At 46.8% G+C, this 19,054-nt stretch overlaps 1 long non-coding RNA gene, 8 other non-coding genes and 1 pseudogene across 18 annotated transcripts; 1 reads left to right on the top strand and 9 right to left on the bottom strand.

Annotated features, from left to right (window-relative positions):
* Nucleotides 1-2,952: 2,952 nt before the first annotated feature.
* Nucleotides 2,953-10,229, bottom strand: LOC129503027 (uncharacterized). Of its 10 annotated transcripts, none has more exons than XR_008663111.1 (10): nucleotides 10,131-10,229; nucleotides 9,762-9,869; nucleotides 9,090-9,521; nucleotides 8,739-8,896; nucleotides 8,399-8,446; nucleotides 8,177-8,213; nucleotides 7,928-7,964; nucleotides 7,249-7,556; nucleotides 4,092-4,260; nucleotides 2,953-3,525 (listed from the first exon to the last, which is right to left on the bottom strand). It is a non-coding gene; the product is annotated as an uncharacterized LOC129503027 (long non-coding RNA). The 10 variants fall into 10 exon arrangements; XR_008663104.1 differs by having other exon boundaries at nucleotides 4,131-4,260; XR_008663106.1 differs by having other exon boundaries at nucleotides 2,953-4,260; nucleotides 9,090-9,123; nucleotides 9,230-9,521.
* Nucleotides 7,355-7,479, bottom strand: LOC129503255 (small nucleolar RNA SNORD22). The gene has a single exon (XR_008663138.1). It is a non-coding gene; the product is annotated as a small nucleolar RNA SNORD22 (small nucleolar RNA).
* On the bottom strand, nucleotides 7,703-7,771 carry LOC129503254 (small nucleolar RNA SNORD31). Its single transcript, XR_008663137.1, has one exon. It is a non-coding gene; the product is annotated as a small nucleolar RNA SNORD31 (small nucleolar RNA).
* LOC129503253 (small nucleolar RNA SNORD30) lies at nucleotides 8,041-8,110 on the bottom strand. The gene has a single exon (XR_008663136.1). It is a non-coding gene; the product is annotated as a small nucleolar RNA SNORD30 (small nucleolar RNA).
* Nucleotides 8,289-8,355, bottom strand: LOC129503247 (small nucleolar RNA SNORD29). Its single transcript, XR_008663132.1, has one exon. It is a non-coding gene; the product is annotated as a small nucleolar RNA SNORD29 (small nucleolar RNA).
* Nucleotides 8,568-8,694, bottom strand: LOC129503256 (small nucleolar RNA SNORD22). Its single transcript, XR_008663139.1, has one exon. It is a non-coding gene; the product is annotated as a small nucleolar RNA SNORD22 (small nucleolar RNA).
* Nucleotides 9,193-9,267, bottom strand: LOC129503248 (small nucleolar RNA SNORD28). Its single transcript, XR_008663133.1, has one exon. It is a non-coding gene; the product is annotated as a small nucleolar RNA SNORD28 (small nucleolar RNA).
* On the bottom strand, nucleotides 9,609-9,681 carry LOC129503251 (small nucleolar RNA SNORD27). The gene has a single exon (XR_008663134.1). It is a non-coding gene; the product is annotated as a small nucleolar RNA SNORD27 (small nucleolar RNA).
* LOC129503252 (small nucleolar RNA SNORD26) lies at nucleotides 9,991-10,066 on the bottom strand. Its single transcript, XR_008663135.1, has one exon. It is a non-coding gene; the product is annotated as a small nucleolar RNA SNORD26 (small nucleolar RNA).
* A 4,664-nt stretch (nucleotides 10,230-14,893) lies between the features above and the next one.
* On the top strand, nucleotides 14,894-15,070 carry LOC129503250 (U2 spliceosomal RNA; annotated as a pseudogene).
* The last annotated feature ends 3,984 nt before the right edge of the window (nucleotides 15,071-19,054 follow it).

Raw genomic sequence — 19,054 nt, 5'->3', positions numbered from 1 at the left:
TCATAAATAAATAAAAATTTAAAAAAATTTAAAAAAACAAAAAACAAAAAAACATCTTGAGTTCAGAAAGAGTTTCATAGAACACTGCCTAACCTGAGACAAACCAAGTTAAGTTGCTGGCTGGTTGAGAAACAGGCAGTCACTACTCCACCTGTTTCAGCTGTCATCAACACAGGACAGTGTTTACAAAGTGGATTTTCCCAATTCGAACTGCAATAGCTTTTTCTTGCACTTTATGCACCGGCATTACTCTACCTTTAGAAAAGGTGCACTTTTTATGATTCATAAGTTATTTGACGAGGGTGGATGGAGTGGTTCGTTTACTTTTTTTAAGCTCCCCATGTTACCTGGTGTTATAACAGAAGACCACTGGCTCGACCCGGCTGGCCTAGGCCTGTTGTGTGCTGGACCTGACTTACAATGAGACACTCAGCAATTAACTATCTACCTTCCAGCCCAGGGCATGATCCTGGAGTCTCAGAATCGAGTCCTCCAACGGGGTCCCTGCATGCTGCAGGGCCTGCTTTTCCCTCTACCTAGGTCTTTGCCTCTTCCCTCTCTCTTAAAAACTGCGAGAAGCTGCTTTCTAAAAGTTTTTTTTTTTAATTTTTTATTTATTTATGATAGTCACACACACACACACACACACAGAGGCAGAGACACAGGCAGAGGGAAAAGCAGGCTCCATGCACGGGGAGCCCGACGTGGGATTCGATCCGGGGTCTCCAGGATCACGCCCTGGGCCAAAGGCAGGCGCTAAACTGCTGCACCACCCAGGCATCCCGAGAAGCTGCTTTCTAAATTTCGTAGTTCTTGACTAAATATTATCCCAATAAATAAGTCATAAAACTACTACAGAACAAAAACCGAAAATAAAAGCTAAACTCAGTCCTAACCTTAAACAATCTTTATCTCTTTGGGAGGGCGCTAAGTACACCATCCCTAAAAGAACTGCGATAACAAGCCAGAAAAACTCCTATTACTATTACCCTTTCTAATTCTGAAGGTCCACTTAACATATTATTCTGGGTTAAAATAATGGGTCAAACATTAAGTAGGTAAGAACAAATATCACACCCAACCAAAAAAAGACAAGCGATAGAAGTTTCTTGGCTTCCCCTGCAGCCTTACCCTTAGTATAGCTTTTCCGAGTGTTGTGATTTTTGTGTTCTAATGATTAGATTACTTTGCAATATGCAACGTTCTTAAATTCAATTTCTCAATAGTCTTATTCATAATAATAGCTAATGTTTTTAAAGGACTTTGTTTTTTCTAAAGATTTTATTTATTCATTAGAGACACAGACAGAGAGAAGCAGAGACACAGGCAGAGGGAGAAGCAGGCTCCATGCGGGGAGCCCGACATGGGACTCGATTCGGATCTCTCCAGGATCACATCCTGGGCTGTAAGCCGCGCTAAACCGCCGAGCCACCCGGGCTGCCCCCTAAAGGACTTTAAAGAGCGTTCTTTGCTCCTTAGCCTGCCAGTTCGCCCTAGAGGTTTTACATAACCCCGCCCCTCCGCTGTTTTTACTTTCTTGGGATTGGCCCACATAGAGGTCGGATGACCACGTGGGCGTGGCCTCTTTTCCTCCTAGGCCGTCGCGACAGTCCGCCAGTCTGAAAGCGTTCAGGCGCCTCTCGGAGTCGGTGGGGCGTCGGTCTCGGTTGGTGGGTAGCAGATGGTGTGGCGGGTGCCGGCACCCCTCGCCGGGTCCTTTATTTGGCGAGTCGGCGGCTGCCCACGCACTGGCTTCGGAGTCCGAAGAACCGGGTTGGGATCCCCGCTGCCTAGTTGGTGACTTGAAAACACGAGGCCCAGAGCTTGGACGACCGCCTCGGTGTCTGTTAAATGGGTCATGAGAACCAGCACAGCGTGCGCGCGGCTAGGGCTGGCGGTGCAGATTGGCCTGGAGGGCTGCGTTCCCCTCGCCGCCCCCGTGATTGTAACGTCCACCCCCCGCCCCCTTACGACTTGCGGTCTGCGCTCTCTGGTCCCACGCCGTGAGCTCTTCGCAGAGGGGAAAAGAGGCCCCGGGAAAGGCCTTTGGGATTCCGGATCCTAAACTCCTGTGGGAGGGAGGGGGTGCGGCCAGCGCAGATAAAACTTGAGCGAAGCAGCTCTTTTCGTAGGCTCAAAGCAAATCCGGCTGTAGGAAAGGGATTGAGATCAGGCCGGGCTGAGAAGGGACTTGGGGTCCCGTTTCCTTGGAAACTGTATTATATAAATGTGGAACGTTCTGTCCCAAACCCCCTTCACAAGATCTATACCCAGGCTGGAAATAGAGGCCGAATCTCCGGGTCGAAGTGACCTGGTAGGAACTTCTTTCTCCCCGACAGGCTTTCAACTAGCAGAATGTGTGTGATCTGTGCTTTTAGAGAACACGGCTCTCAGTATTGTGTCCCCGATGTTAATAGAGGCAGTCTCTATAGGTCCCCAGAAGTAAACCCAAAGCCTCCAGTGAGGTGCTGAATTGAGAGGGCGTGGCAGCCAAGACCAAGATGCCCGGATCCGGATTCTCAGGGCCTCTCCAGTGTGTTACATTGCATGGCAAAAAGTACTTTTCAGAAATGGTTAAATTAGGGTTTGGGGGATTATCTTGGATAATCTGGTAGGCCCTGTAATCACAAAGGTCCTTAGGGAGAGGGAAGGCAGGAGCCAACGTCAGAATGATGGGGCATGCAGATGGATGAGGCATTGCTGGCTTGAAGATGGAAGGTGATCAGATGGATATGGGCGGCCCCTTAGAAGCTGGAAGAGGCAAGGGAACAGATTCTTCCTTAGAGCTTCCTGATTGGAATGCAACTCTACCAACACAGCTTGATTTTGGCCCAGTGAGACCCGTTTTGGACACCTGACCTTCAGGACTGTAAGATAACAAGTTTTGTCTTAGGCCATCGAGTGTGGTAATCTGTGACAACAGTAAACACGAATACAGGGGCAAAAGCAAAATTCAGGTTTTTTAAAAAAAGATTTTATTCATGAGAGACAGAAGCAGACTTGGCAGAGGGAGAAACAGGCTTCCTGCAGGGAGCCTGATGCAGGACTTGATCCCAGGACTCCAGAATCACCACCCAAGCCAAAGGCAGACGCTCAACCACTGAGCCAACCAGGTGCCCCCCAAATTCAGTTTCTTTTCATCTCGACTTCCAAATTCTTCAAGACCCAACCTCAGGCAAGCCACAGCCCGCAAGCTGAGCAGGCTTCACCTTCTGCCCAGGCTACAGCCTTTGTACTGGAGCACAGATCATAGATCTTGTGGTGGGCAATTCCCCAGACAGGGCTGCACTCTGCAGCAGCCGCCATCTTCCTTGGAAGCCAGGATAAGTGGGGAGTGGCTCCTTCACCCAGTTTGCTGTTACCCCTTCTTCTTCCTACACAAGTAAGGGAGACTGATGGTGCAGGTGCCATAAGAACTTGGGATTACATTTGCTCCTGGGAAGCCTTTTGTTCACTTGTGCTTGTTGAGCACATTCTGCAATAATAAAATCAGATGGGGTCCTTGCCTTCCTGACGTTCAGTTTCCTGGGGAAAACAGAAGAATCCTGTGATCATCTAGGTGAGAGCCTTGGGCCCTGACTGCAGAACTGGACGCAAGTGGTAGAGTTCACAGAGAATCACTGGCTTTGAGGACAGGCAAAGTGAGGCCAAGGAATATGCTTTCCAGGTGCATATTCTAAATTTATTTATTTTCATGAAACCAATATTCTGTTAACTGTTGCATAATATTCAAAGGCTTTTAACATTTCCCCTCCCATTTTTTAAAAAAAGATTTATTTATTCATGAGAGACCCAGAGACAGGCTGAGGAACAAGCAGGTTCCATGCAAGGAGCCCAATGTGGGACTTGATCCCAGGACTCCAGGATCAGGCCCTGGGCCGAAGGCAGATGCTCAACCACTGAGCCACCCAGGGATCCCCTTAATTTTAACTTTATTGCATTTCCCAACCACTCTGAGAATCTGCTGAAGCTTTACCCAAATGAGTTGCTGTATACTTATTTAGTATACAACTTCCAGGCAGACCCTTAGCGTCCCCTAGGCCCATTCACTAGCCTACAAGTTAACCACAGTCCTCAAGAGGCTAGAGAACTTGACAGAAGGTATCCAAACACCTAACAAGAGGCCATACCAAGTAGAGGCACAGATGGGGAGGTCCTGTGGGAGGCCGGTTGCAGGGTTGTCCGAGAGTGCTGCCTCTGGGAGCTGGCACTACGGGACCCACTTTCCTGTGGCAACTCTGGGATGGATTTGGGCAGCTCCTGGAAAAGAAGGACCAGCTCTCCTTTTGGCCACCAATTTCACTCTCTTTGCTAATTGGTCTTAGCCCCTTGGCAGCCTTGAGAGTAGTTACTATCATTTTCCCTCTTTAACAGATGGGGAAACTGAACCACAGCAGGTTAGGTGGTTTTCTTAAGGTCACATGGCTAGTAAGTGGCAGGACTCCAAAGTCAGGCAACCTGGCTATGGAGCCCTTATTTCTAAACCTATGCCATATCACCTTTGCTGGACTCTCTCCCTGGATGTCTGGGAGGCATTTCAGACTCCCCTCTATCCAAAATGGTTCCCACTGTCCCCACTGGAACATTTTTCATCTCCTCTCCACATCCATCAGCTAGTCCTATTGCTTCTACTCCAAAATACATTCTGAACGACTCCATTTCATTCCATGGGCTGCTCCTCAGCCTCCACATCTCTCCACCTTCTTTCCCATCTTAGCTCAGATGTCACTTCCTCAGAGATGCCTTCCCTGGCCACCTCACCAAATCAGATTCTTGTTCTCTGCCAGCATTTCTCATGTATCTCAGGGTGTCTGCAACTTAGGACTAGACATTTTCAGCTGAAGAATTCATTGTTTGGGGTGTGGTGGAGAACTCTCCTGTGCATTGTAGGTTCTCCCCATTGGATGCCAGTAATACAGCACCCCCAAAGCTGTAACAATCAGAAGTATCTCCAGGGCTTGCTAAATGTTCTCTGGGGGTCAAAATCACCCCTGGTTGAAAACCAGTGCTCTCAAATATCTTCTGTATTGGCGGTCTTATTTTCCTTTTTCCTCTTCTTCTAAAATGTAACCCAACAGCAGTCAATAAAAGCAAGAGCAAGGCCGTGGCTCTTCTGAGTATACTGCTAGGTTTGGGCAGAGCAGCCTGTCAGCGCTGTGGCCATTTACAGGGGTGGGGGACAGGAGCGTATAAGATCTGAGCAGGGCAGGGAACCATGTGTCTCAACGTCCAGTTGGGTTTCAAGTGAGGTCAAGGGGTGAGTGGACACACCTGAAGCTCAGGGGGAGAGATCTGAGGCATCAGGAACACAAGCCAGGCCTGTCATCCTCCCACATTTCTCCAAGTTGTTTATTATTCCTCTCATCTTTCAGCCAAAGTAGCCATTGACTTGGACCTGAATTTGAATTCATTTGCCAAATAGTGAAAACAGTGTTCCTGGAAGTCTTGTCAAGCACTCTCCTGGTGAATATGGCCTGGCTCCTGTGTTGGTCTAGACCACTTCTCTGGGCTAGATTAGGGTAACAGTGGCCTCCAGGCTCCCAGAGGTAACAGCCTGGCCTAATGGTTGAACAGTAGGATTGTAACTGCTGGCCCTCCCCTCCTCTGTTCTTCTGAGTATATTCATAGCACCTCCTCCCATGGTAAGGGATAGAGGTGCTACGAATATCAAGCCCCAAGACCAAGACCAGAACCAAAACCAAGAGCTGGACACTCAGCTGGCTGAGCCACCCAGGCATCCCTAAGTTGCCCTGTAATTCTGACACAATATACTCTAAAAACTCGCATATGAAAGTGAATCCAATTTCATCATTTGGCATCCATCCTTCTCAGTTTGAATAGAAGAATGTTCACTATGAGAACTACTCATTGCAGCCAGAATTGCCTGGTGGGATGGAGATGGAGTTTGTGAAAATGTGAAGCGTGCAGATTTGAGCTTCCAGGTGTAGAAAACGATGTAGCTGCTCTGCAGACTAAGAATCATTGACCTAAGCACACCTACAACTACCACCTAGTGTTTCAGGTTTGACAACTTCCTTTACTGTAAATCTTTTTTTTTTAATTTATTTATGAGAGAGAGAGAGAGAGAGAGAGAGAGAGAGAGAGAGAGAGAGAGAGAGGCAGAGACACAGGCAGAGGGAGAGGCAGGCTCCACGCACCGGGAGCCCGACGTGGGATTCGATCCCGGGTCTCCAGGATCGCGCCCTGGGCCAAAGGCAGGTGCTAAACCGCTGGGCCACCCAGGGATCCCTAACAGTGACTTTTAAGTAGGCTCCATGCCCAGTGTGGAACCCAGTGCAGGGCTTGAGCTTGTCAAATGTTTAATGGACTCAGCTACCCAGGTGACCCCCCAAGCAGTGACTTGTGCAGAGAGGGCCCAAGTCACCCACATGAATAAAAAAAGCCTAGAGAAAAAAAAAACTAAAAAACGAGGAATCAGGAAAAAGGGAATAAACGCCGAGACCTGGAGGTTCGCCACAGAACAGCAATTCAAGGGCTGTAGAGACCTGTTCCTACAGACAAACCCGACTCCACAGCAACCATGTTTGTTTCATGTGCAGAAAAAGGGCAGTGGAACACCAGACTCTGACAGCTATTTTTTTGAGTAAAGGAATCCTTGATGTCCACATGTACCACTGACTTCCAGTGGCTGTAGCCAAGCCCACCAAAGTTATCACCCAAACCCAGCCAACATTTCAACAAGGCACAATGGTCGGTGTGTGCTCAGGGCAACTGGGTGGCTCCATTGTTGAGCATCTGTCACAACCCAGGGGTTGTGATCCCTGGGTTCTAGCCCACATCAGGTTCCCTGCAGGGAGCCTTCTGCCTATGTCTCTAATGAATAAGTAAAATCTTAAAACAACACACACGCAGAGACACAAGCAGAGGGAGAAGCAGGCTCCATGCAGGGAGCCGATGTGGGATTTGATCCTGGATCTCCAGGATCACACCCTGGGCTGAAGGCAGCGCTAAACCGCTGAGCCACCCAGGCTGCCCCTAGTTCACATTTTTTTTTAAAAAGATTGATTGATTAATGATAGACAGAGACAGACAGACAGAGGCAGAGACACAGGCAGAGGGAGAAGCAGTCTCCCTCCCGGGAACCCCACCATCATGCCCTGGGCGGAAGGCAGGCACTAAACCACTGAGGATCCCTAGGTCACATTTTAAAAGCCTTTTTCTAGGTACATTTTTCTGTTTATCCTAGTCTATTAAATACAAAATACCAATATTTAAACAGATACATACCTGTTATATAAAAGCTTTGTTCTTTCTTTAGACCTACAAAGAAGTATGTACAGTTGACTTCACCAAATGATTTATTCCCTTTTCCCATATTTAGAAATCTCTTATGATCCCTCAGACAGTTCCTTCCGGAGCAAATGTCCTTCCTTCCCCCAGCCAGCCCCAGTGGGTTCACCTTTACAGGCTCTGGGACTAGGACAGGAGGTAAGACATGTGACTGTTTCTTCACTGGGAGGTTCTAGTTTGGGTCACTCTGTATGTAAATTTACTTGCCTCAGACTGGAGCTGAACAGAAAAATGGCTGAGGGTTCCTGCAAAAGAACGATTGACAACTAAGCCTCCCATCATGAGCTAAGGTTTCAGGCACGTATTTTTCAGTAACCACCAGTAGTCCACAAGACTGGCTTAAAACCTACTTGATACATTTCTCACTGTTGTCACCTCAGCAAGACAAGCTCACTGCTCAGAAAATACCTTTCAGTCACGGTGATCAGACTGGGGCGGTATTGAATTCATCACTGGAGAGGGGGAGCTTGTTGCAAGTGGTTCAGAATGGCCAGACAGAACTTTGGAGTAAACCAGTAATGTCTTCTTACAACTACCCAGACCAAAGTGCCACCCAACACTCCCCACCCCCACCTAATTTATAGCAACTAAATAATAGGGTTATAAAGGCATTTACCTCAAATCATTCTTGAGTCCCACACAAGGTACTGGACCTGATACAAATAAGGGAAATCAGTAATGCTTACCTCTAGCAATAAAAATTCTTCCCATTTAAACTATCATTCCTAGGGAAGTCAGATTTCCGAGTCTCAACAGCAAGTTATCAGCCGAACGAGATTCCACATAAGTCATCATGGATTTAGGCTCCCAAAAGGGTACTTTTCTGCCCAATGTATTTCTTGTACCACATAAAGAAACTACTCACCTTTCAGCAAACAAGCAGGTTATAGGTGTAACAGGACCTAGAGGATGAAGATGTGGGTGAATAAAAAAAGGCCCTTCCACATAGCATCCCGCCTCCACTCCAGCTGTCTCCAGTTTCTCAGGTGTTCATTTATTTTCATTGTGTAGGTCATAGTGAGCTAGTTTGACTCATCATGGAAACTGCAGATTTGGTGGCATGAGCCACAGACATTAATCAACTAACCTGTTAGCTCTGGAGACTTTGGGGTAGCATACAGGAAACAAGCTGCTCCTGAATGAGATCACATAATTAGTGAAGGATCCAAACAATTAGTGAAAATTCAAAATCTATTTTAGCTATGGCTACTGGATTTAAGCTAAGAAAAGCCAGATGTTACTAACAGGCATATGCTGTGCCTCAGACTGTTCCCTATGGAACAAATTCTCATCCTCTCTCCCAGTCAGTCCCAGTGGGTTCACCATTACTGGCTCTGGAACTGAACAGGGGGTAAGACAGGATGCTTGCTCTCCTCACCGGCACATACTCGGGATAAGCCACAACTATTAAAGTTACAAGTACTCACCATCCTTAATGTTGCTTTTGGAGAGCTCAACCCTGGACAGATCAAAGGAGTACCCAGAAGAAATAAAGCAAAGGATGCCTGGCTGGCTCAGTTGGTGGGGCACCCAACTCTTGATCTTGAGGTCCTGAGTTTCGGCCCCATGTTGGGCACAGAGCCTACTTGTAAAAAAAAAAAAAAAAAAAATCACTCAGAAAAAAGATTAACAAACAAGAAAAAGAACCAGTAATCTATATGGGCCAATCAAGTCTCTGCTCAAATGAACCAAAAAAAACTCCAGGATGATAAAATCATCCTTTGGATTACGGATTCACATGTATGCTAACTAATCACAATACTGGGAAAAGCTCTTACTGTAAATAGATGAATGGATCACCATCAAGTCAACCTGTAAAAGGTGAACAAACAGTTACCCAAAAATATTAGGATGGAATGAAGTTTCCTTGTTAACAGAAACTGTCATCAGAACTCTAACATGCTATTAATTGTTGTACCTCACAGAGGATCAGCATATCTATTCAAATCATCTGACAGTGACGTATGGGGTAAGGGAGAGCATAGCCTCACAAGAAGTATACAGCTGGGCTGCTCTCTCCCTCCACAGGAAAGTCATTCCAAAAGGAACAAGCTGGAAGGAGCAAAAAGGCAACACTGCTCCACTGGACATTTGCTCTTCTGGTTGTAGGCAAAACTGGAGAGAATTCTCCAACCCCCCCCCATTTGAACAATTATTACCTGTATTCACTGTGGAGGTCAGTTGGATTCCTCAGGCTTAGAGAAGAGATGCTACAGGCAGAAACAGAAGGCATTACATGTACCTAGCAATAATCACTTCTATGACTATAGTCATAGACCCTTAAGTACTCTTGGCCCACTTCTCAGCAGTAAGATGACATCACTTCTAAGTTCAGCCATATGCTTGTCTTTTTTATGTTCATCATAGAGTGGTCAGCACAATTCGAACAAGAAGCAACCCCACCTAGACACCATGCCCACCCACACCTGCGGAAATCCCTGCATACTCACCCGGAGCACCACGGTAATGCCTAGTTCATAGAGACAGGTCTTTTTTTTCCATAGAGACAGGTCTGATCTCATCCTCCAAACTTTAAGGTCTTTGGAGCTGAACCACATCTGGAAAAAAAAAAAAAAAAAACGAAGAGCACCCCTCACTTAGTTCCACACCTTGCAGTCTGTCTCATGTTCGTTCCTAGGAAATCCGCGCTAAAAACGCAGACGTTTGCTGCGGAATGGTGCTACTCAGAATCTTTACGTTTTCTCCACCAACCCATCAGAAAGAGAGAGTTCAATTCCTAGTATCATCCCCGTAGCACATCCCACGGGACTTCCCTGAACCCTCCAACAGAGGAACGCGGTAAAGGTTGTCACACTTACTCTAGCAAGTCGGTTCTTTTCCATTCTTCGGCGTTCCCAAGTGCGCCTGGAACCTGCAGACCAAAGAATATTAAATCAACAGCCATGCATTTCACAAGCGCTTTGTTTTCCGGAGCTACGACAATGTTGGACTCCGGCTGTGCCAAGGCCCGTCTCCTGTTTTTAACATTTTATTTATGTATTCATGAGAGACCGAGAGAGGCAGAGACACAGGCAGAGGGAGAAGCAGGCTCCATGCAGGGAGCCCGACGTGGGACTCGATTCCGGGTCTCCAGGATCAGGCCCTGCGGCGAACGCGGCGCTAAACCGCTTTACCACGCGGGCTGCCCTCCTCAGAGTTTTTTTTTATCCTCACGGAGATCAGTACAGGTCTGTGAAAGGTTCTCATCACAGAGAGGGCCTCCAGCGCGGCCCGCCACCGCCATTTTGTCCTCCGCAAAGCTCCGCCGCGGCTCCGTGCAGTCGAGGCCACGGCCGAGATTGCTCATCCCTCCCTCACCCATCAATGAGTGCTCAGGCATCCTACGCTCACCCAGTTTTTCTGCTCAAGTCATTTAAAAAACATAAAGCAAAAATAAACTCACCAACTGCCGTGGAAAAATGAGACCGAAGGACCGCAGCGAGACACTTAAATACCTCCTCGCAAGGGCCCACGGGAAGGGGCAGGCGGGACTATGGCGACGCAGGCGCATAAGGAGAGGGCGCTCGAACCCGGGGGGTTGTGGGTAGAGAATTACTGAGAAGGCGGGAGTTTCGTAAGCCCCCCAGGAGCTGGGGCGCGAAAAAGGTGCGCATGCGCCTTAGGGAAGCGCGCGGGCGGTCTGGTCTTACTACTGGGAGGTTGGTACCCGGCTTTCCTGGGACTGAAGGGCGGAGGCTTCGCATGGAAGCTGCGACGCCCTGCCTCGGTCACGGCTGCCTGTCCCGGCACCCTTCCCTGAGCACCCCCCTTACCCACACACACCCTAAACCAGTGTGCAGCCTCCGCGGATCCCGAACCTCCCGAATCCTGGACTGGTGTCATCTGGGTTCCATGGCCGCCGCCTAGCCTGGTGCGCGGGGTCCTTAGGGGGTGGGTGGGTGGTCCCTTGCCTGGAACCCTTTATGGAAAGTGAATCAGGCGGTAAGTGCTCCGCTTTTCTGACAGGTTCTGATTTTTCCTGAGCGGCCATCTATGACCTGCTGTCTGGTCCGCTGTCGCTGGGAATTGGGCTAATATTCGCTAATTTTGGAAACGCTATTTTAAGCACACTACAGGAATTGATTACTTTTTTTTTTAATTGATTACTTTAGTTCTCCCAAATCCCAAGCTAGCCCATAACTGGCCCCATTTTAAAGGTAAGGGGCCCTTATTCAGTCTGACTCCAGTGCCTGCACTTCGGACCACTATACTTTACTGCTCTGATCCCACAGTTACTGCTCGAGGTAGTCAGGGAGCCGGCAAAATGCACAGATCCCTGGGACTGTATCTCGATCTTTTTTTCAATATCCTCTCCCCCCCTCCCCAGGAGTCTTAAAAAGACTACTCTCTCCAATCCCGCTAATGAAACTTTAATACCAATGATACACTTTATATTTGTATGATGATCCTTTGGAGGGCCAGAAACCTCTTTAATGTCTAAGATTTTTTTTCTGCCCCTCCTCCCGCCAAATTGTCACTATTTTGGGCGCAGCGTTGCCCCTATGTGTATCCCAGAGTAACTGAGAGAATTCCAATTTGAATACATTTAGGGACTAAAATAAGTTTATTTACTCAGTAAATATTAATTGCTCGTTCAAATACATGATTGAAAAGTTTTAACAAGATATACAGAAGAGGGCAGCCCCGGTGGCTCAGCGGTTTAGCGCCGCCTGCAGCCTGGGGTGTGATCCTGGAGACCCGGGATCAAGTCCCACATCGGGCTCCCTGCATGGAGCCTGCTTCTCCCTCTGCCTGTGTCTCTGCCTCTCTGCCTGCCTCTCTCTCTCTGCCTCTGAATGAAAAAAAAAAAAAAAAAGATATATAAGATATGATAGTGCCTGATTGGCTCATTTGAAAGAGTCAGTGATTCTTGATCTTGGGGTCCTGAATTCAAGCCCCATGCTAGGGATAGAGATTACCTAAACAAACAAAATATGTGTATGTAATGAAACAAACATTTCAGAAAATCCAGAATAGGTAGAGAGGATATGGGGGGTTGTATATGGGAATAGGAGTTGGGAATGCTTTATAGAATGCCTGGCCTTGAAGAGTAGATAGACTGCAGGAATGGGAGTGGGGTAAGGATTTCAGGTAAAGAAAATTTGAGCATGGGCTCGCAGCTGGAACAGAAAGGAAGGGTATGGATGTCATTAATGAAAGATGGGCTGAAGGGGAATTGTATAATATAAAACTGGAAAGGATTTCCTGGGGAAGGCCAAATGAGGAAGGGCTGGAATGCAAAGATTTTGTGAACTAGAGATAATGAGGGGGAAAAACAGGTTTTTGAGCAGGGAGGTGATAGGAAATTGATAAATGGAGGGATAAATGCAGACAATGACATTGATTAGATTGTCATAGTAGTTTAGGCAATAGGCAAGTGGATTCTGTGCTAACAAGCATAATGGCAATGGGAATGGAAAGAGGGAATTTGGGTCCGGGATCTGCAACTTATACACCTGTAGATATGTGAATAATGCTGATAAGCGATATGAACCAGAGGGGTCTGTGGCAAGGTAGGCAGCTTTTTAGCTCAGCTGGTTATTGCCCTGTTAAAACATCATCTCTGTGTGAAAAATCTGACCAAGAGGTTGCAGAAACCCAGAACTGTGTTTTAATTTGTCCATTTTTTTTTAAATTTTTATTTATTTATGATAGTCACACAGAGAGAGAGAGAGAGAGAGAGAGAGAGAGAGGCAGAGACACAGGCAGAGGGAGAAGCAGGCTCCATGCACCGGGAGCCCGACGTGGGATTCGATCCCCGGTCTCCAGGATCGCGCCCTGGGCCAAAGGCAGGCGCTAAACCACTGCGCCACCCAGGGTTCCCTAATTTGTCCATTTTGATGGCTGCCATCTAACTTGAAAATTTTAAGCACATTATATAAGCCAATCCAAATATGCCTGTGAGTCAAAGGTGGCCTAAGTGTGAGTTTGCAGCCTCTTGCCTAGTGACTCAAAAGCAAGGGGATGTCAAAAACCCATATGAGGGCAGCCCCCATGGCCCAGCGGTTTAGTGCCGCCTTCAGCCCCGAGTGTGATCCTGGAGACCTGGAATCGAGTCCCACATCAGGCTCCCTGCATGGAGCTTGCTTCTCCCTCCCTCCCTCTCTCTCTCTCTCTCTCTCTCTCTGTGTCTGCCATGAATAAATAAATAAAATCTTAAAAAATATATATATGCTCTTTTTGGAAGCTCCAAAGGGGGTAAGGGGAGAAAGCACCAAACAAGGCAGTGTTCTTGGCCCTTGAAGATCACAGGTGACATTCAGTTAATATTTATTCTACCAATATTTATTTGAGCACCTGCTAGGTGCAGGAAATATAACAAGGAACAAAGCAGACAGTCTCCTTATGCTCCCTTGGTGCTTATATTTTGGTGAGTAGAGAAAAAAAAATACTATGTTAAGAGTTAAATGCCATGGTAAATGTTAAGCAGGGAAGGAGAGAGGGAATGCTGAGGTCAAAGGGAGGACTTGTCATGTTACTCAGACAGAGAGGGCCTTCCTTTATTTTTTTTTTTTTAAAGATTTTATTTATCTGACAGAGAGCAAAAGAGAGTGAGAGCACGTATGCACAAGTAGGAGAGGGGCAGAGGGAGAGAGAGAAGCAGGGAGCCAAACATGCCCAATCCCAGGACCTTGGGATCATGACCTGAGCCCAAGGCAGATGTTCAACGGAAAAAGCCACCCAGGCACCCCTCCACTCCCATGATTTTAATGACCACCATTATGCCTATAACTCCAGTCTTTTTCCTGTGCTTCATAGCTGTACATCCAGTTGCCTTCTGGATGAGTGGTTTTTTTTTTTTAAGATTTTATTTATTTATTCATGAGAAACACAGCGAGAGGCAGAGACACAGGCAGAGGGAGAAGTAGGCTCCATGCAGGGAGCCCAATGTGGGACTCAATCCCGGGACTCCAGGATCACACCCTGGGCTGCAGGCGGCGCCAAACCGCTGAGCCACCGGGGCTGCCCTATCTCCATAAATTTTGAATGACCTTTTTCCAGCCCCAATTCATTGCCCTGCAAATGGAATGAGCTCCTTGCTCAGAGAAGTCAGGCGAGTTTGCTGGGTGAGCAACTCTGCCCCCACCTGGCTGTAAGAGGCACTGCCTCCCCTAACGGAGGAGGAGGATATGCAAATAACCACTGCTTTGGCAGGAATTGGGAGACCTGCCAGTAACCTCAGTGGAGACACAGTCCCATTTTTTTTAAATTTTACTTTTAAGATTTTATTTATTTATTCACGAAAGACACAAACACAGAGCCAGAGACACAGGCAGAAGGAGAAGCAGTCTCTATGCAGGGAGCCTGATGTAGGACTCAATCCTCGGACTCCGAGATCACGCCCTGAGCCAAAGACAGACGCTCAACCGCTGAGCCACCCAGGCGTCCCAGAAACGGTCCCAATTTGATAACAGAATTATCTGGATTGTGGTGGAGCTTGGATATTGGGAAGGATTAGCCTGGTCTCAGGGAAGATGAGGATGTTGAAGATTATAAGGACGCCAGGCTCACATGTTGCATTTGTGCACTGCGGGAGGAAGCTTTGGGACTGGAGGGATGATGGGAGGTTGATACAGGTAGTATAGATTCTTGGCCTTTTGGCTAAGATCGAGCGTGGTATCTGTTCTTATCAGTTTAACATCGGATATGTCCTCTATCTGAGGACAATGTATTCCATTGATTTTTGGAGTAGGGGCTGTATAGGAGCTTGCTTTGTGTACTCCATACATCATTTTCCTGGTCCCTGGGTGTTTAACAGGGTTGATACACTTGGAGTTGGAATAATGCCACATTAGGGTCTTTGGCCTGGGAAAAAGAGCTATCACAGTGGGAAATACAAAATAGAAATCTCTGAAACTGCCCCATTCCCATTCTAGTGATGTCCTTTCTTCTTCTCTTTTGAACCCATCTGTGCTCTAGCTCCTGTACCCACCCCTCCACCAAGGCCACTACTGACCTCATTCACATAATCCTAGAAGATACTTGAATCTTTTTTTTTTTTTTTTTTTTAGTAATCTCCAGGCTGGAACTCACAACCCAGAGATCAAGAGTCACATGCTCTACAACTGAACCAGCCAGGTGCCCCAAATACTTCAATCTTTCTTGACCTCTCATAACATTTGACACTATTGACCTGCCCTTCTTCCAGAAATGATCTCTACCCTTGCTTTCTGGGACCTTGCACTCTCCTGGGTCTCCTCTTCTTATTTGTTGACCATTCATACGATCTAGCCCTACACTTTCTTCAGGGTTCTGTCCTAAGTCCTCTTGTTTTCTCATTCGCTATGCTCTGCCTAGAGCAACTTCCCCATCACCTTGGCCTCATTTACCATATCTATGCTGCCATGTCCCCAACATCATCTCACCCCAGGATCTCCTGGTCTGCATATCCTTGTATCTAACTGTTTACTAGACATCTTCATTGGAATGGCCCATAAACAGCTCAACTTGTCCAAAAAAGAATTCATTGTCTTTTCCTACAAGCCTGTTCCTTATCCAGTGTGCTCTCTTTTGCTCAATTGTCTAAGCCAGAGTTGGTCACTGTGCCCAGTGCTGATGCACTGTAAATGCTCTCCATCCAAATGCTGCTGGGAACATATTTGTATTGGAGCAACTTGGCTTTATTACTTATTACAGTGAGAAAAAACACATACCATGGGAAACTGCAGGGTAGTTAGGTAGGTAGTCGGAGGGTGTTAGAAAGAACTTATGATAGGACTTGGGATTGTGTTAGGTGATTTTGGGGAGGGTTTAAGCAAGTGAGGCTCTGGATTCAATGTTTTTAGGAAGTGGCATTGTTTTATTATTGGGTCTCTTAATAAGTCTTACCTAGAAGGAGGGAAGACTAGAATGAGGCTAATGGATGATGGGTAAAGAAGCAACAGTCATTCATATTAGCCAGGATAGGAAGCTTTTTGGACTTTTGTGATTTGGACAATGTTTATGTTTTTTCTGTGTTCAGATGTGATTATGGAATGGGCTTGTTTTGATCACAGTGTATCTTCATCTTATGTTGGTATTCTGAAAGTATCAGCATGAGAACATCAAGGAAGGCCTTGTTGTAAGTACTAGGCTAGTTTCTAGATGTCAGCAGCTACTTTTCTCCTTCTGAGTACCCTACTTAAGCCACTCTCCCCTGGATTTCTGCTACGGAGTCCCAACCTGGTTCCTTGGCTCTGACTTTACCTCCTCCTTCTCCTTCTCCTTCTCCTTCTCCTTCTCCTTCTCCTTCTCCTTCTCCTTCTCTTTCTCCTTCTTCTTCTTTTAAGAGTTTGTTTTTAAGTAATCTCCATTCAGTATGGATCTTGAAATCACAACCCTGAGATCAAGAGTCATGTGCTAGCCACTGAGCGAGCCAGGTACCTCTGACTTTACCCCCTTCTAATCCATTCTCCACATTATAGCCAGACTAGTCTTTCTTTTTCTTTTCTTTTCTTTTCTTTTTTTTCTTTCTTTTCTTTTTCTTTCTTTTTTTTTAAGATTTCTATTTATTTATTTTAGAAAACACAGAGGGAGAGGGAGAGGCAGACTCCTTGCTGAACAGAGAGCCTGTTGTGGGGCTCTGTCCTAGGACCCTGAGATTATGACCTGAGCTGAAGGAAAACGCTTAACCGACTAAGCTACTCAGGCACACTTTATTTGATGGGTTTTTTTTTTTAAGATTTTATTTATTTATTCATAATAGTCACACAGAGAGAGAGAGGCAGAGACACAGGCAGAGGGAGAAGCAGGCTCCATGCACCGGGAGCCCGACGTGGCACTCGATCCCGGGTCTCCAGGATCGCGCCCCGGGCCAAAGGCAGGCGCCAAACCGCTGCGCCACCCAGGGATCCCACTCAGGCACACTTTATAAAAATTTTTTAAAAATTTAATTTAGGGGGATCCCTGGGTGGCGCAGCAGATTGGCGCCTGCCTTCGGCCCAGGGCGCGATCCTGGAGACCCAGGATCGAATCCCACGTCGGGCTCCCGGTGCATGGAGCCTGCTTCTCCCTCTGCCTATGTCTCTGCCTCTCTCTCTCTATATATATATATATCATAAAAAAAAAAAAAAATTAAAAAAAAAATTTAATTTAGGGATCCCTGGGTGGCGCAGCAGATTGGCGCCTGCCTTCCGCCCAGGGCGCGATCCTGGAGACCCAGGATCGAATCCCACGTCGGGCTCCCGGTGCATGGAGCCTGCTTCTCCCTCTGCCTATGTCTCTGCCTCTCTCTCTCTCTCTCTCTCTCTCTATCATAAAAAAAAAAAAAAAAAAAAAAATTTAAAAAAAAAAAAATTTAATTTAGGGATCCCTGGGTGGCGCAGCAGTTTGGCGCCTGCCTTTGGCCCGGGGCCTGATCCTGGAGACCCGGGATCGAGTGCCACAACGGGCTCCCGGTGCATGGAGCCTGCTTCTCCCTCTGCCTGTGTCTCTGCCTCTCTCTCTCTCTGTGTGACTATCGTAAATTAAAAATAAAATAAAATAAAATAAAAATTTAATTTAAAAAATTTTTAAAAATTGTATTTATTTGGGATCCCTGGGTGGCGCAGCGGTTTGGCGCCTGCCTTTGGCCCAGGGCGCGATCCTGGAGACCCGGAATCGAATCCCACATCGGGCTCCCTGCATGGAGCCTGCTTCTCCCTCTGCCTGTGTCTCTGCCTCTCTCTCTCTCTCTCTCTCTGTGACTATCATAAATAAATAAAATTAAAAAAAAATTGTATTTATTTGACAGAGAGAATACAAGCAGAGGGAGGGGCGGAGGGAGAAGCAGACTCCCCTCTCTGGACCCAGGAGTCGAGCTGCTGAGCATCTATCTAGCTCCCTGCTGGGTGAGGAGTCTACTTCTCTCTCTCCCTCTTCCCTCCCCCTGGTTATACTCTCTGTCTCAGTCAAATAAATAAATACAATCTTAAAAAAAAAAAAAATCAGAACTCAGCTCAAGATCCTCAGAGCTTCTCCTTTGCTCTTAGGTTCAAGCCTGTGCTTACCCGCAGAGCAAGCAAGGCCCACTTTGGTTTTTAAGTTTTTTTTTTTTTTTTTCAAATTTTATTTATTTATTAATGAGACACACACACACACACACACACACACACACACACACACACACACACAGGCAGAGACTAGGCAGAGGCCCCCTGCAGGGAGCCAGATCCCGGACTCAATGTGGGACTCAATCCCTGGATGGTGGGATCACGCCCTGAGCTAAAGGCAGACCACCCAGGCGTCCCAGGATTTAGTTTTAATATCACTCCTGCACTCCTTCCCTTGCTCTACTTAACCCACATAAACCCTCCAAGGTCAGACTTCGTGTCTGAAGACTTTATTTTATCCCCATCGTATAGAACAAAGCATGACACTGTAGTTCATTGATTGAATTCATTGATTCATTGATTGAATGTGCTATGAAGTAAACTCCGGAAGAGGTCCCCACAAAGGGAAGCTCCTTGAGGATGGAAGCACGTCTGCCCCCTCCTGGCAGCAAGAGGCACTGTACCCATTAATGGAGGAGAAGGGATTGCAAATACAGAGTTCTCTGCTGGGAGCTGGGAGGAGGGCACTCACCTCTGGGAAAAATTCAATTTGAGAACAGAATTTCCTTATTTCCTGAACTGTGGAGAAATATGCCATTGGGAAGTTGTCCCAGGACAGGATTAGACTGGTTTTTGGAAGAGTTGAGATGTGGAATTTCATAAGGGACAGCTTTAATATAGCCTTGAGTGAAAGTTTGGGAAGCAAGTTGCAGTGAGAACTTTAATTTTAGATT

This window comes from Nyctereutes procyonoides, unplaced genomic scaffold, assembly GCF_905146905.1.
Source record: "Nyctereutes procyonoides isolate TBG_1078 unplaced genomic scaffold, NYPRO_anot_genome, whole genome shotgun sequence".
Taxonomy (NCBI): Eukaryota; Metazoa; Chordata; class Mammalia; order Carnivora; family Canidae; genus Nyctereutes; species Nyctereutes procyonoides.
The sequence above is the reverse complement of the archived record's forward strand: the minus strand, read 5'-3'. Positions and strand labels throughout refer to the sequence as shown.